A 26,638-nucleotide genomic window follows, 5' to 3' on the forward strand; every position below is an offset into this window, starting at 1 on the left:
ATATGTACTTAAAAAATTGGTTACAAAAACATTTGATTCCTAAAAGTGAATATTATTTTTTAAAATGAAATTATGACTGGAACATAAAACTCCTTCCCAATAAAGTTTATCTACCAGAAAACATCTTAAATTTCAAAATTCAAGATGTTTTTAATTTTGAAAATATTAAATTCTTGGCACTTTCTATTTTTGTGCAGCAATGTGTTCCAGGTCTAAGCTAACAGAATAAGAGGACACAAAGAAAAAAATGAAAAATATTAAATTTGGCAATAAACAAACTGTCATTATTTTTAAATTATTGTATAACAAAGCATGAGAATCTGTAAGCAAATCATTTAAATAAAACAAGTAAATTTATTCAATATAATATGAACATAACCAGTGCAATTTTTTCTATATAACATCAATAAATAGACCTCCTAATCTGAAAACTTATCGTTAAAAATTTGTAACACAACTAAAAGGTAGCAAAGGATATATCTAATAAAATATATATACCACTTGTTTGAGAAAAATACATAATTTTATTAACAGATATAAATAATGTTTTTAAGAAATAGAAATATATTATGTTTATGGATAAGGATGCAATACCAAAATTTGATATTAAGAAATAGTGGCAAAGAATAAAGCTAAGATTTTCTGTTCTCTGTCAAGAAAAACATACATAAAAACTATACTTGATGATAACATCAAGAACTTTACAATACTTCAGTAAAAAGTTAGGAGATGAGTTTTTTTAAAAAAGTAGGGATAAGTAAAGGATTTGTTATGTTATATTAAAATCAAAAAGTAAAATATTAATCCATTTAATAGTTTAAAATGGAACACATTTGTTGATTGCCATGCTTCATCAACAAAATAAGGAAATAAACTACAGATTGCAAAAGATATTTGCAACACATAAACCCTAAAAAATGTATAAGTACCTAGAAGATACACAAATTATATAAATCAATAAAAAGATGCAATAACTCTATCAATCAAGATTCAGTCAGGAGAAGAAACACCAGCTATGTATTTCAAGCATAACAGATTTGATACGTATATTAGCCTAGCGAAAGACAGGGAAGGCCAGAGTGATCTCAGTTGTGGTCCCAGCTTATAGACAATAATAAAATTTCAAAAAGTCACAGGAAACAACTGGCAGTGACCATACTGCTTAAAGCAGCATCAAAGCTTTGATTTGCAAGGAAACAAAAGAAGGAGGAAGAAAGCTTAGCCATCCAAAGCCAGTACATCTGTGAACATCTTGCAGTGGAAGAGAAATGTGGTGTCAATCTTTCCTTTCACACGTCATTTGCAAAATGTACTATGGACAAAGTTTCCAAATGAATTATGTTTATGGTCCCTGCTATATAGAGAACATAGCAAGAGATAGAAACAGGCAATCTGCTACAGTAACCAAAATTAAATTAGATAAAAGTGTCATTAGACTATTTACAGATGAGAAAACCCAAATGGGCAATGTGTATATATAAGGATATACAACCTCACTTGTAATTATGGAAATGTAAAATTAAAGAAACAAGAATATACCATTTTATAACCTCAGATTAACAAAATATTAAAATTTTGAAAATACAAAACGTTGAGGATGTAAAGTAACAGGAACTCTAAATCCAGTTCTGAGGGAAATGTAGTTTTGCAAAGTTAGGAAAGTAGAAGAACCAACAATTCAACTTCCAGTGACTCGTTCCAGAAAAAAAAAAAAAAAAAATCTACATGTGCATCTAGAGATAGAAATGCATAAGAATAATGATATTAGGTGTTATATTAGAAAACAACAGAAACAAATAAGCAGAAGACAAATGATAAGTATGAGGGATATATTCAAACAATAAAAATTCTACAAAAGCAACGATGAATAATCTGGTGTTAAATACATGGCATATAAGCCAATGAAGAGAATCGCAAATATAAACTTAAGGCAAAACTATAATTATAGAAAAATATAAACAATATAAAAGTACTTTGGTCAAGATTTAAAACAGGAAAACATATTACCAATAATTTAAGAATCTGTCTATAAAGAGAAAAAAAAAATGCATGAGATAAAATTACCAAGGGAAAGAGGTGGAAGACAGAAACAGGTTTAACTGCACTTGATTTGGGTGATGAGTAAACAGGTGTTGGTTGTATTCTTTCTTACACATATAAATAGATCTGAAATATTTAAATATAATGTCCTTTTAAAATTCACCCAAAAAGGGAATATTATATCCCAGATGGCCATTCTTTAAGAATGGAAATATCTAAAATAAGAAAACAACATGGAGTTATGAACTACCAGATTGCTTCTAACTCAGTCTCTTGCTTGCTCTCTCTCAAAATTTGCGTGTGTGTGAGTGTGTGTGGTGTATACACACATACCTGATTGGAATTATATATATATATATATATATATATATATATATATATATATATATATATAATTAACCATATATATATATGGTTAATTTATTTCTCATATATATATGTTAATTCTAATCAGATCTCTCTCTGTATATATATTTTTTACTTCAGTGACATTTCTGAGGCAAACACGTCAGGAACTAAGGGCTAGAGAACAAAGGTTATTTAAAATTATTCTAAACTGAATTCTGAATGCCAACCATTTTGACTTAAAAATAAGTATTGCCATAGTAACGGTTCTGGAAATTTTTAAAGTTTTAACATTAAAGTTTTAACTAAATCCTCCTTGACTGACTTCATCTAAATAAAGGACACCTATCTTTGATCCTTCAAAATCTTGTCTAAGTTTTAAAATTGAAGTTGTAACGATAAAGGTAAGGCTTAAAGAAAGGTACATTGTTAAGCTGAGTGGTTCAAATCAGATCTAACAAATCCTGAACATACATGTTTTGAAATATGAAATATGCCTTAGTTTCTTTCATTAAATTCAAATAATATATGAAAGAAATTATAATAAGGTCTTAAAGTATTTTTATAACTTTTAATAGAGATAAAGCTTAAGTTAACATGACTTAAACATCGTATGTCAAGATATTTAATATAATCAGCCTTTCAGGACTTGGTCTTATGTTTTGCAATGAAATCTGATGAGAATGCTTCATGGCTCATATTTATAAAATTTCTATTTTTAAACTGTCACACCAAAAAGGATTAGTGTTCACGTATTCTTAAGATCTTATCCTTTTAAATAATCTTATTTTATAATTACTTTGTAGATGCACAGTATTTAAATGTACATGTTCTTATACACACTTATCTCTAAATTGAAAGTTTAAAACAAGTGCATGTTAAAAAAAATTATAAATTCCTTCTTATTAAAAAACCTTAAACATACACATTTGTCTGCATTTTTAAAATGTTTTCTATTTTTTCATGCCCTTCAAAAAAATTATTTCTTCTGCTCTGAAACAGTAATCTTGGAAGCAGTCATCATTTTGGAGAGACTTCTGTGAATATCTAGGTATGAAGACTCTAAGGTGATAAGGGAACATTTCATCTGTTTTTATTTATTTATTATTTATTATAGTGCAGCAGAAGCTTACAGTGAGTCTAATTCACTTTCAAAAAACTTAAGCAAAGGTCAATTTTAATGGGAATCTAAATCTTGCCCAATTTTCAATTGCCTTGTTCAACTTACGTGTCTCTGCCTAAATTTGCGAAGGAAGTATTGCCTTTTAAGTATTTTAGAGTACTTTTAAGAATTTTTTCTTTAGAAAACTGCCTGCACTCTAATTTTATGGTTAATTTATTTCTCATAAAAACTTCAAAGTTTAGAATGTAGGGATCCATTTTGTCTTGATTTGTGGGTGTTTACTTACATTAATGGTAACAGAAGTCTTAATTTGCACTTTGTGATTGCAGGCACTTGGTTCCAAATTCATTAGCAAGTATTTTTAACAAGGTTGAACTGCGCAGAAGAGAAGTAACGGTCACAGGGCTTTCCAAATTGTTCCAATGTTCAGAGTACAACTTTGAAGTTAAAAACAAAATTGTGTAATTCCAAATTATAATAATGTTCAATGTTATGTTGTCAATTTCTTTTCTTCTTCTTTTTTTTTTACAGCAAATTACCATTGTATAAGGAAGACTATGTATAACATTATTAAAAATTCTATCAAATATAAAATCGGACACTATTAAGGAGTAATTTTGCTTTTTAAATTTTCTGTATCTACTTTTTGAATAATTTATGAGCACTAATCATATACTCTATGGTACAATTAAAATTACTTAAAGATGAAATATAGAACACTTAAAAATCAAACATATATCACGCATTCCCTGACACATGCATTCCTAAGTAAATATATTAGGTCTGCTTATGTAGGTGCACTATTGAATTGTGAATAAAATGATTTATATATTTTAATATATTATTTGTGATTTGATTCAAAATCACATTTAGTTTGAAGGTCTTCTTAGATTTTAATGTTAATGATTTGATAGCAAGTATATCAGCTTTTTATTCCTGACACCTTTTAATACATCTCCCTCTTGTATTACGACCATTGAGGAAATTGGAATGCAACCTACCTTATTTAAAGGATAACATTTAAAATGTTTCTCTAAAATGAAATTATGAGAAGAGAAAAGTTTTAATAATCATAGATTCTTACTGATGGAATTATGTCTGTTACCTTTTAACTCATCTCTAAATGCAAAAACTAACATCTAATTGATAACGAATTAATTTAATTTGATTAAATAATTGAATCAACATTCCTTGAAATTTCTGTAGAAAACTGATTTTTTAAAAATCTGTCATAGGAGGTACAAACAATAGCTGTTTATGATTCTTTTGAGAATTAGGAAAATATATCTAAGTAATTAATAAATAATATGTCCTAATTAGTGAGATTTATTAGTGCTTCTTTAAAAATTCTTATTACATAATAATGTTCATTATAAGAATATTGAAAATATGCAAAAATTAACAAAACTAGTCATCATGTAATCCAACAATAACTGTGGTTAATATTTTGGAAATATATTCCAATTATCTATACTTATCGTAGATACAATCAGCTATCTAGATGGATAAAAAAAGTAGACTGAATACACAAATATGTATATTCAATTGTTTCTCTTATATTTTTGTCTTTAAAATGGCTTTTATTTTACAATCATTATATGCTCTTCTCCCAAATTTTAAATCTGTTAATAATTATATATTGTGTCTTCATTTTATGAACCATAAGTTTGAAACTCATCTTTTAACAGATTTTAGAGCTAAACAGTAACTCACCTCTAACATCTGAATCATAGACTTAGTTTTAAGTATAATAGAAGATTGATGATGACATTTAGTATGAAACACTATGAAATACTACCAAGGCATTAAAAGGATATTATTCTTTATATTTAACTTACTATTTTTCTTCAGCTTTCTGAGATGTATGCTTTATACAATTTTCATTTTTTTGATATAGTAATTTAAAGCTCCAAATTTCTCTCTAAGCATTATATCAACGATATCCTACAAATTTGGATTTTATATATATATATATATATATATATATATATATATATATATATTTATTTATTATCAGGCTTCATATAGTTTCTCCCCAACACTGTGATTCTACCATTGACACCTGAGTTATTTAAAATGTGCTCTTTTTTAATTTATAGATTTTCAGGAGATGAGAATGTAATTGGAGATTTAAAATTGTTTTATTATTCGTTATTTGAAGTGTTTATTCCTTTTACATTTTGCATAATCACTGATATAATTTGTTTTCTATCTACCAAATTGCTATCTTTTTACTTTATCTCATCACCTTCTGTTTTTTGTCTGCTTCCTGGATTAAATAATTTTATAAAACCGTTTCTTTCTTTACAGTATCAGCTATTTAGATGTATGTTCTGTTATAATTATTTTAGTGGTAAACCTAGAGATTGCAACATGCATTCTTATTTAAATAATACATTTGATGCCTTTCACTTTTGAAATAACATGAATGTCTTCTGTTTATACCCATTGAGCCTTCTCTCACACTCACACTTTGTGCCACTAGCATCATGTATTATACTTTCACCAATGTTAATGGATCTCATAAAACATTATTATTGCTCTTTCAAATAGTCAATAGACTTTTTTATTTTTTTTTTTGAGACAAAGTCTCAAAAAGCGCGACCTCGTCTCACTGCAACCTCCGCCTCCCAGGTTCAAACAAGTGTCCTGCCTCAGCCTCCGGAGTAGCTGGGACTACACCACGCCTAACTAATTTTTTTTGTATTTTTAGTAGAGACGAGGTTTCACCATGTTGGCCAGGATGGTCTCGATCTCTTGACCTCATGATCTGCCCGCCTCAGCCTCCCAATCAATAGGCATTTGTAAAAGTATTTACCCTTTCTGTTACTGCTCATTTCTTAACACAGTTTTAATTTTTTAATTCTCTCTTGATTAATTTTGTTTCAGTCTAGGGAATTATTTTTCCTTTTTAGCAGTGCAGCAAAAATACATATTTGCTGAAAATATATTTTTTTTCTGTTTCTTTTTTTCCCTTTCTTATTTTTTGAGATGGCATCTCACTCTGTCTCCAGGCTGGAGTACAGTGGCCCGATCTTGGCTCACTGCAACCTCCACTTCACCGGTTCAAGAGACTCTCCTGCCACAGCCTCTGGAGTAGCTGCAACTACAAGAGCTCACGACCATGCCCAGCTAATATTGTATTCCTAGTAGAGATGGGGTTTCACCATGTTGGCCAGGATGGTCTTGATCTCTTGACCTCATGATCCTCCCGCCTTGGCCTCCCAAAATGCTGGGATTACAGGCGTGAGTCACTGTGACCGGCTTTTTCATTTATCTGAAGATACGTTTGTCTTGCTTTTACTTTGTAGAAGACATTCACTAACTACATGATTCTAAATTGACAGTTTTTGTCTTAAACAATTTAAATGTATGTTTCCATTACTATCTAGTTTTGTACTTTCTTTGTAAAAAAAATCATCAAGCAAGCTTAATTTGCTCCTTTGAAGGTAATATGGCTTTTACCTTTGCTCTTTTTTTCCTCTGTCTTTGAGAAATGTTCAGAAATTTGAGTATGACATGGTTAGGTTTCATTTCTATTTATTAGGCTTGAGATTTATTTAGATTATTTAATCTGAAGGTTACGCTTTCATCACATGGAACTATTCCCTACCATTTATTGGTTTTGTTTGTTCTTCAAATATTTCTTCTGATCCATTCTCTTTTCTCTCCTTCTGGGACTTAAATTACACATGTTTGGCATGTGTCCAGCAAGTAATACAAATATTTCTCATTTTTATTTCTGTTATTTAAATTTTTACCTATTTTTCATCTTGGATACTTTGTATTAATCCATAGTTCAATTAATCTTCTACTTTTCCCTATATACATCAAAAGAGCTTTTAATGTTGATATTGGTTTTTTTTAATTTTAAGATTTTTATTTTGTTATTTTTATAGATTTAATAGGTTTTATAGTTATTTTACAGATTTGAATTCCTATTTGAAATGATCTATCCCATATTTTTCTTATTTTATTTACCACATTAAAGATAGTTACTTTGAGTCCTTTTCTGCTATCAGCAGCATATATGGACCATTTCCAGATAGGATTTAATGGATTATTTTTTTCTCTTGATTATCAGTCACTTTCCTCCGTCCTTACATATTCAGAAATGTTTGATTTTATAAACTTTGTAGATAATAAATGAAAAGGCTTTAGTTTAAGTTTTTTTCTTCCTCTAAAGAATGTGACCTTTTTTGTTTGTTCGTTTTCCTGGCAAGCAGTTAATTTAACAATCCACTATCTTGATGTTGTTCATGCTTGGCTACAGATTTTGCCTATTTTAATTTTACATTTACTGATGGAATATGCAATGTGTAGCCTCTGAAATCTCTCTTCAGCTACTCAACTCTAGCTTTCCAGAAATTCAAAAGTTTATTTGTACATATACTTAGGAGACCTTCTACACAGATGATTGGGGATGTCTTAAGGTAATTCACCTCCCCCCAAATCCCAATGGCTTTGGCAGCCTAGAATTCTGAAATCTATTTCTTCTATCTAGTAAAACTGCCATTATCTGCAAGTGTTTTCTTTATCTGCAATGCATTTTGAAAAATGCTTTTAAGGTAAAAGCTGAACTAAATGAGAGCTTAATATTTCCCTTATTTGACTGCTTTCCAATAGTGTAAACAAACTTTTAGCATAGTTTGTCTTGCTTTTATAATTGTTTAGGGTAGCAGGTTATAAATCTATAATAGTCAAGACTGGAAGTTCTATTTCAGTGTTAATATTTTTAAATACTGTTTTTGCATCTATGGAGATGATCATATAAATTTCTTTTTAGTTCCATTAAAACACTGAAAGGCCTCATCTCATTTCTTGAGGAAAACTAACCTTGTATGTCTGAAATAAATTCAATTTGATTATCATGTATTCTTCTTACTATATATTATTGCATTTCTTTATGCTATGCACATTTATTGGATAAGAATTAGATTGGTAAACTTCTTAAGTTTATTTTCTTGGACACAGTGGAAATTAATTTAGTAAAAGAGGTGGCAGAGTGCTCTGGTCAAGTGCACAGACTGTGTGGTAAGATTGTCTGAATTAGTGCATAGTTCTTCATTTACTACCTTTTGTCTTTATTAGCTTTTGTCTTTACTTTCCTCATCTCTAGAAAGGCGTTAATATGAAAAGCATTTAGGAAAACACCTGACACATTAAATTACCTATGAGTACTAGTTGTTAAGTTTTATTGTTCTACTGTTATTATCATTGTTATTATTTGATGAAATTTTTCTGTTTCTACTACAGAAACAAGCCAAAGCTTACAATGTTTGTGTGGTCCTAGGAGTATTACACTAATAAATTCATGTAACAATCCTTGTTTTTTAGCTTTTTATTTTAAAAAAAAATGGAGGGGGTCCTGTCCTGCCTATTCCATAAGAATATAACATAGATAAAAAGTAACTTTAAAAGAAATTTTATTTATGGCATGGCAGAACAAAATAGTTTGAGTTATGTCTTATACAATCTATTGTATATTTGAGTCAAAATTTGTTTTTTTAAATGGCCATGCAGGGGAAAGAAAATTAATATAGACAAGGGAATGTATACCAGGCATCATAATTCTCTAATTATGGTCTCTAATTCTAAAAATGGAATTTATGTATTACAAAAATGTGAGCAAGATGAGTAATCACAGTAAACTTAGTATCCTCATTAATAAAGAGGAGATACATTTACTTACCTGACTCTGTTAGAAGGTTACAAATGTCATATCAAATTAGGTAATAAGCTGAAATTGTTCTTTTGCTAAAATGTATTAAGCCATAATAGATTGTTATAAATATGCTACTATATGTTTGATAAGTTTTTATTGAATCCATGTGAAAATGGTGTTATTCCTTCTTCCAGAATATTAAAGATGTATTGTCTAACTGCATGATATGTAAGTACACAATCATGTACAGAAACAAACATATGTAGAAACGCATATGGATACGCATACGGAACAACATCATGTTAGATATTGTTTAACATTAATAGTATTATTCTACTGAAAGTACATTGCAATTTTTTCTTCAATCTATTTCTGTCAGTCAGCAGTCTTTAATATGCTGACTGGCAAGATAACTTACTTGTCTGATTAAAAAGGTGATGCTCAGAAAACTTCAAAGATATAATTACAACCCTGCATGATAATAATAGTTTTATTTTTTCCATTTATTTTTTTCACTGCCTTTAATGAAACCAGGTAAAGCAAATTGCATAGGTATTGGTGATTCCATTACATTAGCATACTTCAAAAGATATATAACGTAATTCCAAGAACTAAACTGGTCTTCGCACCAATAAACTTATAGGATGTAGACATATAAAGATAAAATTTTCATGAAATCAAACATGAGCCTCTACAAAGCTATTAACAAAATAGGTTAAGGATTTTTTTTTCTTTTTTACAGTGTTTCCAAATTCTGAAATTAGATGTAAATATGATGTAGAAAGCCAAAATAATAGTATATATACTCTAATGTAATTTTACCTAATAATTAAAGAAGGGAAGTCTATATTTAGCAAAAATGCATAAATATACTTAATGTCTAAGTCTACACATGTATTTTCTTCATTAAATATTAGAAAAAAATTTAAAATTTTGAGATGTCATTTCTGAATGCTATGGATATATTTGTTGTCAAAAGTTAAAAAGCATAAGATAAAGCAAAAATAGAAAATATTAATTTTCTCAGGAAACTAGAGCATGCGTTAAAAAGCTACAATCACAAGCTAGAAGTGAAATCTTACTGGAATACAAGATGTGCATTTTTTATGCCTTTTTTATGGCTCTTTTCCCACTAGAAGGGTAGAATTAAGCAGTTGCAAGTATATCTATAGACATAAAATAGTTACAAATCTTATGCTTCGTGGAAAAATTTGCAGGCTCCTGATCTGGAAAAGACATGTGATTTCAAAGATTAAACACACTCATATACACAACTGCACTCACCAATAATAACATTCTACATTAAAGATAAAACAATTTATTTGAAATAAAAGACATTTTCTTCTTTCTGGCCACACTTAAGAAGAAATAGCATGAGAGATTAGAAGGGTCAGGCACCTCTGATGAGAGAAAAATAGTTATATTTACTTGGCTTAGTGGAGGACAATGCTTGTCACAATGAGAAATTTATGCAAGGAAAGAATAAGCTGCTGGATAAACTGGAGAGTTTTATTTCTGAAAATGAATTTAGCAACTTTCATTATGTTTATAAATGTATCTAGCTCGCATTTTCTTGGATTAAATAAAGAAGAAAGGAATTCAACAAAGAAATAACAAAGCCACGTGTAACCTGAGACACAAATTCGTAGACACAAACTCTCGAAAGCAGAAAGGTACAATATAAAGTTTCAGATATTTATATTTCTTTCATTAAAAAAATAGTATTCAACCAAAAGTTTGACAAAGGTATGAAGATAGTCGGAATTCTTTCCACATGGCATTGCATATAGTACCAAGCGTAGCTAGAGAAGACTGTAACAAAAAGCTGTGTTACTATCAGTGCAATGCTATTGCATTAAGGCAAAAATGGTTTCTTCTTTTTTAGTCCCAGTGATTCACCTTAATAGCACCGCCTACAGGATACCTATTGGCATTAATTGCAAGTACTCACAATCAGGAGTGTGAGTCATGACTTTTGCACATCCAAAAGACTTAATGAAGTAACCCAGGAAGATTCCTCAGAAATGACCCTTTCCATTTCTATGTCCATGCAATAAAGGTGTAACTCTGGAAACTTAAAAAAAAAAATTGAGGCTACGTCTTTTTTAATTCAGGAAAAATTACCATTTATGGAAAATAATCTCTCTCATTCTTTCTCTCTCTTTCTCTCTCTCTCTCTCTCTCTCTCTCTCTCTCTCTCTCTCCACACACACACACACACACACACACCATACGTATATATGTAGATATATGTGTGTTTATATATATATATGTTTATATATGTATAATGTAAACACACATATACATGTATATATACGTGTATATATCCCATAAAATGTAACTGTCATAATATGGATCCTATGGAATCAATAATTCAATAACTAATTTAAAAAATTATTGAATACTTAATATACCTCAAGCCTTCCACCAAAATCTGAAAATACGTTGGTAATCAAAGCAGCAATTTTCTCTGCTCACATGGATTTTTTGATCTACCTAAGGAAAGATAAGTTTAAAAAATAAGAATATACACATATACTTTTGCCACATGTCATTACAGAAAAATAAGAGCTAAGATAATCTGGCTTACATTTAAAATTTAAAGAGTTGTTTACCAAAGAAATGCTAGTTAAAGCTGACCTCTGAAGAAGATAGATTCATAGACTTAGAGAATTTATTGGTAGTTTCAAGTTGGCGTCCAATGGTTATGTTGTTATGTACATGACCAGGTATTAATTATTGCCTATAAAGCTATCAATAGTATTGAATGGAAAATGGTTCATCAATACTTTAACGAAAAATGAAGAAGTAAGCTGAAAAAGTATGTGGATGACTGGAAGCTATGAGAAATGGATAGCATACTTTGGACAGCAAAACCAAAAAATATTTTTGAGATAATAAAGTACATGGACATAAAAAAGTTTAACTGGGGTAAAAGTAATGCTTTCTTTTATGTTTAAACTTACAAACTCTAAATAGAAAAGATGGAGATTAGAGACACCCATGAGGGTTGGGTGGAAATTAGAAATTTAGTCAACATTAGTAGTGTCATGTGACTCCAGAAAAAATGAAATAGAAAATATGAAATAAAAAGAAGAAAAGAGGAAAGAAAAAGTAAGAGAACAATCAAACACCATATAGCACTGAATTAACGATGTAGGTAATAATGCTGCATGAATCTCAACTGGTCGTGTGTGTGTGGGGGTGTGTGTGTGTGTGTGTGTGTGTGTGTTTTGAGACAGGGTCTCACTCTGTTTCCCTGGCTGGATTGTAGTGGTGACATCATGGCTCACTGTAGCCTCTACCTCCCAGGCTCAGGCTATCCTTCCATTTCAGCCTCCAGAGTAGCTGGGACCCCAGGTGCTTGCCAACATGCACAGTTAATTTTCTAATTATTTGTAGAGACAGGGTCTCTCTATGTTGCCCAAACTGGTCTCAAACTCCTGGTCTCAAGCAATTCACCTGCCTCAGACTCCCAAAGTGTTGGAATTACAGACATTAGTTACTGCATTGCACTCAAGCATTTTAAGATTAGATTTATGTTTATATATAAGGTTTTTAAAACAGAATAGACAAAAATTCCGCCTGTCCAAAATTTAAAAATAAGACATTGTTATATGAAATACAAGTAAAATAAATGAGAATTTTAAACTTATGCTCCAACAAGAAGATTAAAAACAAGACTTGAAAAGGTAATTGCTTACCAAATGGAAGAACAATTTGGATTTGGTGTCTATACTGTTGGAGGTCATTAATAGGACAGACCTAGATTTAATCATTAGAAAAAATTTCTAGAATCTTCCAAAGACAGAATTCATTGCCTTATTAGATGAAAACTTCCACATTAATGTTTAACTATTAGTCACTTATTTTTATAAGCAGCTAGTATTTACTAAGTAATATAATGAGAACACTTTTACATATTGTTAGATATACTTCTTCTACCACATTATTTTTAATGATTCTAGATGAGTCACTCATATAGTATATCTTAATTTACTTATCTAGTTTCGCTTTACAAAATAATTAAGCTCTTAAAAATTTTATTATTATAAACAATGTGTCATTTGTTTTGTAAATTGAAAAGTGGATTTACTAAGGTAAAGGGTATATGTATTCAAAAGGCTTTTGATAACTATTCGCAGTCATACCTCCAAAATATCACAGCACTCTATTTCCCACCAACAGTGATTAAAATACCTCTTTCTTATGTTCATGGAGTGTGAAAAAGCTATTAAGTCAAAATATACAATAGAAAAAACCATGACACAACACAGACATACATCTAGGCTGAGTCAGTTACACAGGATTAATTTCATGCTTAAAATATATGAAAGGGAAAGTGACATTATTTGGCACTGTGTCCCCCCACCAAATCTCATCTCAAATCGTAATCCCCACTTATTAACGGAAGGACCTATAATCCCCAGGTGTTAAGGGAAGGAAGTGATTTGATTAAGGGGGCAGTTCTCCCATGCTATTCTTCTGATAGTGAGTGAACTCCCATGAGATCTGATGGTTTTATGAATAATGGTAGTTTTTCCTGTACTCACAAATGCTCTCTTTTGCCTGACACCATGTACAATATGCCTGCTTCCCCTTCCACAGTGATTGTAAGTTTCCCAAGGCCTCCCCAGTCATGCAGAGCTGTGAGTCAATTAAACTACTTCATTTATAAATTACCCAGCAGTACCTTTTCGGTAGTGTAAAAATGGACTAATATGGAAAGCTAAGACTAAAATATGTAAGTACAAAAATAAATTGAGGTTCCTACTACAAGATTGCTGACTAGAGACACTGGACACCTGCCTCCACCAGAAAAAAGAAACAAAATTATGAATAGGCAATTATACTTTAAATAGAACACCCAAGAGAACAATGGAGAAGTCCCAGAAAACAGGTGAGCACAGAGAAGAAGGAAGTGGGTAGCCGACTTGGCCAAGTTTGATTGGGAGAGCCTTGAGGGTCTCAGTATTGTGGAGAGAGGGTAAGTGAGAGAACTTCAGTAGATAGCCACTGTGGACTGCTGCAATTCAAAGCACAGTAGAGCTCCCACACCCACAGAAACCTTGACGCTAATGTGGACAGTAATATAAGACCCTATGAAGGCACTGCACCAGACAGAAAACTTGTGCTTTGGTCACCCTGACCTAATCGGCTGCAACTGGGCACCGTTGTGAGTATACAGCTGTTGCTGAACTGCATTCTGATCTGTGAACCATAGTCCACATATCCTCACATCTTGGGAACCTCCACTGTCACACCCCCAATGTCCACCAGGAAAGCAATGGCAAAACGGTATTGGCTGGACCCAAAAATGGTGTGGAATCTCCAGTATGCTAGCTTCTATGAAGTACTACTCCCTGGGAAAACGATGGTGCAGTGAACTAAAAAGACTGACCCTGGGCAAGGGAATCCAAATCACATGCTTCTCGGAGCCCAAGAGCTCCATTTCTGGGGTTCTAAGAAGTGACACCACTCTCAATAGTGGCATAAACTCTGTGTTCAGCCTAGCAAGCAGAGTGAGATCCTCTCTCATTGTTTGAGATGCCTCTATGCTCGGCTCACATATATTAAGTGGAACCCCTTTTCCTCTTCCACACACCACTATGGGTACACCCCTGCTGCTACTGCTGGAGGATGCGGTGGGAATGCCAGAGTTCTGTCAGGTGCTCTGAGTGGGGACTGGGGACGTAGTCTCCATGCCTGGGCTTGTGCATGGAAGACACCGTCCACCTCCATTCTGCACAGTGTTTCCACCGCTACAGAAAGCAGGATAACTAGAGAGTTGCATGTCTTGAGCTGTGGGTGGCAACCTTGTGCTATTGCTACCACCTATATCAATGTGCAATACTTGGGATCCAAAGAGTTGTGCTATCGTTGATAACTGCCAAGGCCCACACCACCCTGGCTGTCCAGGCACCTGAGAATCTGCTCACTCGTCTTGCCCACCACTGCCACAAGGGGCAGCCAAGAAAGCTACCTGGAGGCCCAAGAATCAACCTGCCTGGTCCTACTAATGACACTGCCCTAGGGCCAAATATCAAGAATACTCAGTCCACCACTCCAACACTGAGGCCAGAAAACTGACCAATGTGGCATCCTTGTGCCCAGCAAAACTTCATCATAGCCTCTAATAATAACCACACCCTAAACCAACAGAAACCACTGGCACTGTTTAGCACCGAAGAAATCATAAACAGACTACATAACACTATGCACCCAGAATCAAAATTAAAGGGCCCTACCCAATTAACACCACTGATACATCTTCAGGAAAACATCCTCCCTGTGTAAAGTAAATCCAGGCTGGGCATAGTGGCCCATGGTTGTAATCTGAGAACTTCGGGAGGCCAAGGCAGGTGGATCACTTGAGTTCAGCAGTTTGAGACCAGCCTGGGCAACATGGCAAACCCCATCTCTACTAAAAATACAAAAATTAGCCAGGCATGGTCCCAGCTACTCAGGAGGCTGAGACAGGAGAATCTCTTGAACCTGGGAGGCAGAGGTTGCAGTGAGCTGAGATTGTGCCATTGGACTCCAGCCTGGGTGAAAGAGCGAGACACCACCTCAAAGAGAAAAAAAGAAAAAAAAAAGAAAGAAAGAGAAAAAAACAAGTAATCCAAAAAAAAGGAAGGAAGAAGTGACTATTAACCAGATGTACAGATACCAGTATAAAGATACAAGAAACATTAAAAAGCAAAGAAATATTATACCTTCAAAGAACAAAATAATTATCCAGTAACAGAGTTCAACCAAAAGGAAAATTTACAAAATTCCGGAAAAAAATATTCAAAATTATAATATCAAAGAATCTCAGTAAGATACAAGAAAATTCTGAAAAACAATACAAATAAATCCGAAGAAATAAATCAGGATATGAATAAGAAATGTATCAAAAAGATAGATTTATTAAAGAAAACAAACAAAAATACTTACTGAAACTGAAGACTGTATTTAATAAAGTGTAAAATATATTCAGAAACATCAACAATAGACTAGACCAAGCAGAAGAGAGAATCTCAAAACTTAAGGCAGGTCTTTTGAAATAATACAGTCAGCCAAATTTTGTTTTATAAAAAATGAACACAGTCTTCATAAGATATGGGAGCCATAAAATAACCAAACATATGAATTATCAATATCCCCTAAAGTGAAGAAGGAATGGAATCATTGGAAAATCTGTTTAATGAAATAACACATAAGAACTTCTCACATATTGTAAGAGATTTAGACACCCACATACAGGAGACCTAGCAATCTTCAATCACTTAGAATACAAAACAGTCTTCTCCATGGAACATGATTGTCAAACTTACTAAAGTCAATGACAAAGAGAAAATTCTACAAACAGCAAGTCAAAAGCCTCTACCCAGCTATAAAGGAGCACTTAACAGACTAACAGTGGACTTCTCAGAAGAAACTTTATAGAAGAGAAAGGGAAGATATATTCAAAGTACTAAAAGAAAAACAGCTGCTACCAAAAGAAACTACATCCAGTGAAATCACTTTTCAGAAATGAAAGAGAAATAAAGTCTTTCCCAAACAAGCAAATGCTGATGCAATCATCACCACTAGACCTGTGCTACAAAAAAAAAAAAAAAAAAAAAAAAAAAAAAATGCCCAAGGGAATCGTAAACTGTGAAGTGAAAGGATGATAGTTACCATCATGAAAACACATTAAAGAAAGCCTAAAACGAAATTTTAAAACAAATACACAAATGAGAAAGAAGAAAAACTCAAATTGGCACCACTACAGAAAATTACCATAAGGACAAATTATCAGAGAAAAAGAAAGAAAGAATATATTAAACAACAAGAAAGCAATTAACACAACAACAGGAGCAAAACCTCATATATCAATAACAACTTTGAATGTAAATGTATTAAATACTTCATTTAAAAGATTTAGACAGGCTGCACAGGCAAAACAACAACAACAACAAAAAAAAGACATGATCCGACAGTATGCAGTTATACATAAGAAATGCAATTTGCCTCTAAAGACACATATAAGATGTAAGTAAAGGGATTTTTTAAAAAAAGATATTCCAAGCAAATGGAAACAAAGAGTGATCAGGAATAGCCATACTTATATACTTATTTTGACTCTAAGCATTAGATTTCAAGACAAAAATAGTAAATAAAGAAAAAGGTGGTCAATATAATGATAAAGAGATAAATTCAGCAAAAGGATAACACAGTTCTAAATAAATATGTTTCTAATGCTGGAGCACCTGAATTCGTAAAGCAAATATTATTAGATTTAAAGAAAAAGGTATACTCCAAACAATGATAGTAATGGACTTCAATACTCTATCCTCAGACATATCATCTAGACAGCAATTCCACAAAGAAATACTGGACTTACAGTGAACTTTACACAAAATGGATTTGACATACATTTATAGAAAATTTTATTCAATGACTGCAGAATATGTATTCTTCTCATCAGCAAATAGAATGCACTCCATTCTATTGGAGTGACCATGTAATAGGACACAAAACAAGTCTTAACCTTTTCCTAAAAAATTAAAATCATATTAAGTCTCTTCTTAGATCACAATGAATAATATCAGAAATCAACAGCAAGAACGTTGGAAACCATACCAATATATGGAAATTAAACATGCTCCTGAGTGACCATTGAGTCAATGAAGAAATTAAGACGAGAATAAAAAAGTCTCTTGAAACAAATGAAAATGAAAACACTTCAGCCAACTAACACAGGAACAGAAAACCAAACACTGCATATTCTCACTCATAGTGGGAGTTGAACAATGAAAACACATGAACATCAGGAGGGGAACATCACATGCTGGGGCCAGTCAGTGGTTGGAGTTGAGTGAAGGGAGAGCATTAGGACAAATACCTAATGCATCTGGTGCTGAAAACCTAGATGATGGGTTGATAGGTGCAGCAAACTATTATAGCGCATGTATGCCTATGTAACAAACCTGCATGTTCTGCACTTGCATCCTAGAACTTAAAAAAAAAAAAAAAAAAAAAAAGGAAAAGAAAATGAAAACACTACCTACTCAGCTTTTTAGGGCACAGCAAAAGCAGTGCTAAGAGAGGAGTTGACAGCAATAACAGCCTACAAAAAGAAAACCTAGGAAGGTTCCAAATAAATAATTTAATGATGTATCTCAAAGAGCTAGAAAAGCAAAAAGAAATCAAACCCAAAATTAACAGAAGGAAAGAAATAATAAAGATCAGATTTATGATCCAGGATTCTTTTGGTGCTGCATGCCAGAAATCTCTACAGCTGCTGTGACCTCTGCCTGGGTCCTTGCTCAGGTCCACCAGACTCATTCTGCCTGCTCCACCCATGAGGCTGCACTAGGTTCACACTGCAACCCAGATCCCATAACCACCATGGGATCTGCACTCAGCCCACAGTTGGAACAGGAGTGTTGCAATCCCTCTTGCCTTGAGTGTCAATGTCTGGATGAGGGGAACACGATGGCACCTGGAAATTTGGAGATGCCAGCAACTGCAGAGCCTCAAGGGTGTTACAGCTGTCACCCCAGGAGTCTCAAGATCCGAGACCCCAAGAAATGCTAAAGCTCTCTCTTGGTCCTGCCATTTGCAGGTTGGCAAATGGAGGCATGTCACACTCATTCAGTCCCACCACCCGCAGCTCAGTGGACTGGGGTGTGTGGTGCCCAGCAGTTTTTTCACTCCTATAGCTTGGTGAGCAGTTTCACAGGTTATAGCACTTATACCCATTGTTTGGTGGGTTCCAGATTCTTATTCTGAAATCAAGAGGAATTAGATATGTGGACGCTGGAGAGTGAGCAAGGCAGAGAAGAATTTTACTGAGCAACAGAAAAGCTCTTGAAAACTGAGTGGAGACCTGAAGTGGGTAGCCCTCTGTGTGAGAGGAGGCCCAAAAGCAAGTAGCCATGTATAAAGCTGAATCTAGGGTTTTTATGAGCTCAGAATAGGGGAGTGTGTGCTGACTGGTCAATGGGCTGGCCTGGAGAAAAGCACTGTTCAATTGGCTAAAAGGCATCAAGGAAGTTCTCAATTCATTCATGGGCTCTACCCAGAACTCATAGCTCAGTTTTTAGGCTTCAGGCTGTCTTTGGCATGTAGGTCCAGTTTCACTGGGGACCTGTCACTGTCTGCCTAGGTATTTGTCTCCTGTCAGTACAACTGAACAAAATAAAGACTAAAATATATACATATGTACATATATATACATATATAATGCATACATATTTATATATATATGTATATATATATATTAGTCTTTATTTTGTTCAGTTATACTGATGTGTATATATATATATATATATATATATATATATATATATATAGAGAGAGAGAGAGAGAGAGAGAATCAACAAAATTAAAAGTTAATTTTTCAAAAAGATAAATAAAATTGATAACCCACTAACTAGACTACAAAAAGAGAGAAAACCCCAAATATACAAAATTAGAAATTAAAAAAGACAGTATAGCTGATACTTAAGAAATATAAAAGATTATCAGAAATTATTATGGACAACTATACATTAACAAAGGAAAATCTAGAGAAAATAAATTCCTGGAAGCATACAACTTACCATGATGAAATTACGAAGAAATAGGAAATCTGAGCTGTGAGATTGAATCAGTAACAAAAAGTCTCTTAACAACAACAACAAAGAAAACCTAGGAATAAGTGAATTCACTGTGGAATTTTACTAAACGTATGAAGAAGAGTTAATATCAATTCTCCTCAAACAATTCCAAAAAAATTGAAGAGGAAAATTTTCCAGGCAAAGACACATACACACAAAAGAAACCAAATCCAAGACTACATCAGAAAGATAATACTCCATGACCAGTGGGATTTATCCCAGGAATGGAAGTTGGGTCAATATATGCAAATCAATAGATGTGATACATCACATAAAAAAAAAGGACAAAAACCACATGATTATCTCAATAGATGCAGAGAAGCCATTTGACAAAATAAAACAGCCCTTCGTGACTAAACTCTCAATGAACCAGGCATAGGAGGACAATACCTTAAAACAATAACGAGCATATATGACAAACCAGAGACAACATCATAATGAATAAATAAAACTTAAAACCCTTTCCTCTAAGAACTGAAACAAGACAAGAATGTCCACGATCACTACCCCTACTCGACATAGTACTGTAAGTAATAGCCAGAGCAATTGGGCAAGAAATAAATAAATAAATAAATGTGTTCAAGTCAGAAAAGAGGAAGCCAAGATTTCTCTTTTTTGTGGAAAATATTTGCAAATTAATCATCTGACAGGGGACTGATATCTAGAATATACAAGGAAGTCAAACATCTCAACGATATAAAAACAAATAACTCCATGATGTTATGTCTTGAAAAAACAAAAGACCTTATCACAAAACTCTTAGAACTGATAAATAAATTCAGTAACTTGTAGGATACAAAATCAACATACAAAAATCAGCAATGTTTCTATACAGCAGTAAGGAAATAAATGAAAAAGAAATTTAAAAAGGAAACCCACTTAAAATGGCAACAAAAATAATATACTTCAAAATAAATTTAACCAAAGAGGTGAAAGATCTCTACAAGGAAAACCACAGAACATCGATCAGATAAACCAGAGAGTGCACAAACAAATGGAATGACGTCTCATGCTCATGGATCAGAAGAATAAATATTGTTAAAATGACTGTACTGTGATAGGAACACTCTTACACAGTTGGTGGGAGTGTAAATTAGTTCAACCATTGTGGAACACAGTGTGGCAACTTCTCAAGGATCTAGAAATAGAAATTCCATTCGACCCAGCAATCCCATTACTGGGTATATACCCAAAGAACTATAAATCATTCTACTATAAAGACACATGCACACATATGTTCATTGTGGCACTATTTACAATAGCAAAGACCTGGAACCAACCCAAATGCCCATCAACAATAGACTGGACAAAGAAAATGTGGTGCATATACACCTTGGAATACTATGCAGCCATAAAAAACTATGAGTTCATGTCCTTTGTAGGGACTTGGATGAATCTGGAAACCATCATTCTCAGCAAACTGACACAAGAACAGAAAACCAAACACTGCATGTTCTCACTTATAGGCATGTGTTGAACAATGAGAACACGTGGACTCAGGGAGAGGAGCAGCACACACTGGGGGCAGTTGGGAGGAGGATTAAGGGAGGGACAGAGGGGAATGGGAAGGGTGGGGAGGGATAACATGGGGAGAAATGCCAGATATAGTATGCACCTATGCAACAACCCTGCATGACCTGCACATGTACCTCAGAACCTAAAGTAAAACAAAACAAAACAAAAAAAGAAAAGTAAAAAAAATGACTGTACTGCCCAAAGCAGCCTACAGATTCAGTGTCCTTTTCTACAGAAATAGAAAAAGTATCTTAAAAACCTATTAGAAATGGGTATTTTAAAAGGCATTAAAAATGCCAATAAAATATGCATTAGAAAATGCCAATGTCCTTTTCCACAGAAATAGAAAAAATAATCTTAAAATACCTATTGGACCATAGAAGACCCTGACTAGCTCAAGCTATACTGAGCCAGCTTGAGAAAAAAAGAACAAAAAGGACAAAGCTGGAGACTTCATACCACCTGACTTCAAAACATGCTATAAAAATATAGTAACCAACACACGATGGTATTGGTATAAAAATAGACACTTAGACCATATTAGAGGACACAATAATAAATTTGCATATTTATAGTCAATTGATCTTTGAAGAAGTCATCAAGAGCATGCATTAGGGAAAGGATACTCTCTTCAGTAAATGCTGCTGGGAAAACTGGAGAACTATGTGTAAAAAAATAAAACAACCCTTACCTATCACTATACACAAAAATCGTCTCAGGATGGATGAAAGACTTAAACGTAAGACCTCAAACTATAAATGTACTAAAGGTAAACAGGGAAAACATTTCAGGACATGATCTAGGTGAATAGTTTATGGCTAAGATGAGAAAAGCACAGGCGACAAGAACAAAAGTAGACAAATGGGACTATATTAAACTAAAAAGTTTCTGTACAACAAAAGAAAAACTCAACAGAATGACGAAGTAGCCTCTTGAATGGAGAAAATATTTGCAAATTACTCATCTGACAGGGGACTGATATCTAGAACATACAAAAAACTCAAACATCTCAATGGTAAAAAGACAAATATAGCATTAAAATGGGCAAAGGACACAAATAGATATTTCTCAAAAGAAGACATTAAAATAGTTAACAGGTATAAACAAAATGTTCAACACCACTACTCATCACCAGCAGGGAATGGCAAATCCAAACTACAATGAGATATCCTCTCACCCCAGGTACAATGGCTATTAGAAAAAGAGAAGAAAAATTGCAAAGAAAAGAAAGGAAAAGAAAAGAAAAAAGATGCTGCTAAAGATACAGAGAAAAGGGAAACTTTATGTGCTGTTGGTGGGAATGGGAATTGATACAATTGCGTTGGAAAACGATGTGGAAGTTTCTCAAAAGACTAGAAGTAGAACTACCACATGACCCAGCAACACCACTACTGTGCATTTATTCAAAGGAAAATAAATCAGTATATCAAAGGAATACCTGCACTTACATGTTCATTGCAGCACTATTCGTGACAGCAAAGATAAGGAATCAACCTAAGTTCCCATCAACAGATGAATGAATAAAGAAAATGTTGTACGTATACACAATGAAAGAGTATTTAGCCATAAAAGAATGAAATCATGTCATTTGCAGCAACATGGATGGAACTGGACATGATTATGTTAAATGTCATAAGTCAGGCACAGAAAGACAAGTACTGCATGTTCTCATTCATATGTAGAAGCTAAAATACTTGATCTCATGGACATAGAGGCTATAGCAATAGATAACAGAGACTATGAGGAGTGGGTGGAAGGAGGTTTGGGTGAAGAGAGGTTGGTTATAGGTACAAATATTAGACAGAAGAAATGAGTTCCAATGTTTGATAACAATGAGGGTGACTATACTTAGCAATAACATTATATATGTTTCAAAGAAGAACAGAGGACTGGAAATTATATCAACACATAGAAATGATACACCCTCAAGACACACCTGACTTGATTGTTACAAACATTCCCATGAACCCTACACTTATGTAAATTATTTGCATGTAACAAACATTCACATGAACCCTACACATATATAAATTATTATATGTCAGTAAAGTGGGAAGGTAAAATAAAATAAATAGAAACAAAGTTGAAATAAAAATGAAAATTAGACTTGGTAGTTAGCAATATTGTTAAGAATTTATCTGTAAACATATTTTTATATCAATATAGCATATTAGTAATTATTTATGACTTACTATTATTGAGTAACTTTATAGTTATATAATTATTTTTATCACCTAATAGCAAAAGAATATCAAGAATTGAGAATCAATGCTAAGCCATTTAGAAAGCTTCAGAGCAACTTTGTTTTGTATTGTTTACATCTAACCTCAAAAAGGCTTGCTTATGATAACAGAAAATATTGTGCTAATGACCTACTTAACCTCACTAGATCTGAGAGTTCTCATATGATGCAGTCAAGATGACAGTATACCTCACATAATATTTTAAGAACATTAATGTGAGATAATATGTATATATCTGGAGCATAGTGTTTGACATATGAAAATAGCTCACGTTTATTACATCTTACCATACTTCAAGCATTTTAAAATATCTTGACATGTATAAACTTATGATTTCCTATAAAAATGCTAAAGGTATTATGATGATCCACATTTAACAGGTGAGAAAGCTAAAACACAATGAGATTAAGAAACCTGTCAGATCACTTAGCTCAGAAGTGGTATTGCCTGGGTGAATTAGCCAGACTAATTCTAGAGCATTTCTCCCAATCTCGGTTCTCCACTGCTTCTATGTAGTAATCACTTGACATATATCTCTCTATAAGTGTGAATTCTCTAAATTGAAATTTTAAAAATAATAGTTGGTTATAATAAATTTAATCATGTGTTATTGTTTTGATGATTTCTCAAACATATTTCAGCAATCTATATATATATAATTTAATTTGAATTAGCTTTTGCTTTGAAAATGCTGTAACAGTTTTTTTCAAGTCATAGAAGCCTTGAAGGAGAAAGTCTTCTTATGAATTTCATAAAGTAAAGACTAGACTTGCTCCTACTTGTCTAATAGCATACTTAGCAACAGGATCATATCTTCATTCTCCAAGATTAATAACTTCCATAAAATCTCAAGACCTAATTCCTAACATGTGAATATTCTCTAAATTGATTTCCACCCAAAGTATTTTGAACAATACACATTTTTAGGTAGGTGTTTATCAGCTAAGATTTTAGATTTGATGAGTTTTCAGGATAGTGTGGGCAGAACTCACCATACGACAATGTAAAGTGGTGGTGGAATAGCCCCACATCCTGAGCACCTGAGGATTTGGAACTAAGGAGGTTTAGAAAAAATGCCCTATGACTGTTATACCCCATGATTTCAGCTTTCTGATGAAATGCTGGGTGAAAGTAATTCACCTTAGTAGAATTTTTATTTTAATCCAATATCCAAATTCACAGGCACTTTTACTTGTCTTTACAGATGTTCAAGATGGCAGTTATGCTGGAATTCCAGGTAGACAGCCTATTTTAACTTACTTCATTTATCACTCTTTCAAAGATGGCATTGTGAACATTCCTCTTTACTCTACTAATGGCATGCCATTGAGCCTGTTGAGTAAAAAGGCTTATTTTGGAATTTGAAGACCACAGTTCATTCTCTGCTGATATCCCCCTGGCTCAGAGACACTAGGTAAGTTAAACCCTCTAAACTTCAGTTCTCCATCAATCAAATAAATTAATAATAGTATCCACCCATGTGAATGTTATGCAGATTAAATGAGATAACGTAAGTAAAAACTTGATGCAGTGCCTGATTTAAAATAAATGTCAAATGAAATATGGCTATCATTAATTTCTATAATACCTCAAGTGTTAATATAGCTAATCAAAATTAGTTCTGTCTTAATTTAGCATTGGTTAAGATTGCAGATGTATTAGCAAATCATAATTCTACTTACCCTTCAAAATCAATTGTTTTCTCACTGCTAGGAATTCAGAATATGCACACTCATACATAAACACAAATGTTCATCTCACTGGCTTAGTGTGTGTTGTGGGGGGTGGAGTAGTATCTAGGTATCATAAGTTGATGCTTGTTGTAAGAAAATTAATTTCTGTGAATTTATGAAGCAAATTTAAGATTGCATTAGTTCCAGAAACTTTAAATAATTGTGTCTTATTGACATTATCTAATACATTCCTTGGTTGGGAGGGAGGTTCTTCAGTGTTCTGTATGTTCTACATCATTTTTAGGCAAATAAATAATAGAAAACAAAATGTTTCATGCCAAAGAAACGGAATGACCAGGTGATGTCAGATAAAATTAAACACACTAGATTCATGCACAAAAATTTATTACTGGAGATTAGAGTCCATGAAGGAGAGAACAAAAGGTAGAGTTGGACACAAGACTAGGTGTGAAAATAGCAATGTTGGAAGCCAAGTTTAAGTATTGTTACTTTACTTAAGGTCACCAGGAAGCCATTGAAAGGTTTTAAATTGGGAAGTGACACACAGCTCTTTTGACATTTGTCTGTCATTTGAGAACAGATGAGAGGAGAATAATACAGGAGATATTGTCTGGTATGTAGTGGCAGGAACGAGAATTAGTTATTTATTAGAGGCGCATGCAGATCACTCTAAAATTTCTTCTCTATGTAATTCATAGTAAAAATTACTGAAATGGGACCAAGTGAAGGGAAAATGGTTTGGGGTACCAAATAAATGTGAGTTCAGTTTTGGACATACTAAAGCTAAGATCCCTGGGAGTATTTATCACAACAGACTGACTAGTCTATACTGAAGAAATAAGAAAAGGTTGAGACATTAGAGCTTAACCTGTAGACATTGCCAAAAATTGCCAGGAATCCGAAATTTTACTCTATTTGCAAACTAACCAATGAGGATGTCATGGTCTTACAGATGGACAAAAATTCCTTGTGTCATAGACAGAAAACACAGTGCTCACAGTTTAGCAGGCAGCATGAGCTTCAGGTTAACATGAGTGCTCCCTGCTACACAACCTCCAGAGGGCCCATGTGGGGCTGACTAGTGGATGCTCTGCACACAATAAGTTCCTGTCACAACTGAGGAGCCCCAAGCTTAGCAAGGCCCCCATCTTTTAAGCGAGGCTGTTAACCTCAGCTAAAATATTATTGGTTTATAGAGGCAGATATTATTTTTATTGCACTGGTCAGAAAACAAAATTTGCCCTCTGGTCAAAAGAGAAATATTATATCTTCCAAGGCCGTTAGCTATACAAACATTCTTGAAAAGGTAGAATAGTGAAAAAGCTAACACAAGACATGTATGCAAAATGTTCCCTTATACAAAGTCCATTATTTGACACCAT

The sequence above is a fragment of the Saimiri boliviensis genome, chromosome 5 (genome assembly GCF_048565385.1).
Source record: "Saimiri boliviensis isolate mSaiBol1 chromosome 5, mSaiBol1.pri, whole genome shotgun sequence".
NCBI classification, from domain to species: domain Eukaryota; kingdom Metazoa; phylum Chordata; class Mammalia; order Primates; family Cebidae; genus Saimiri; species Saimiri boliviensis.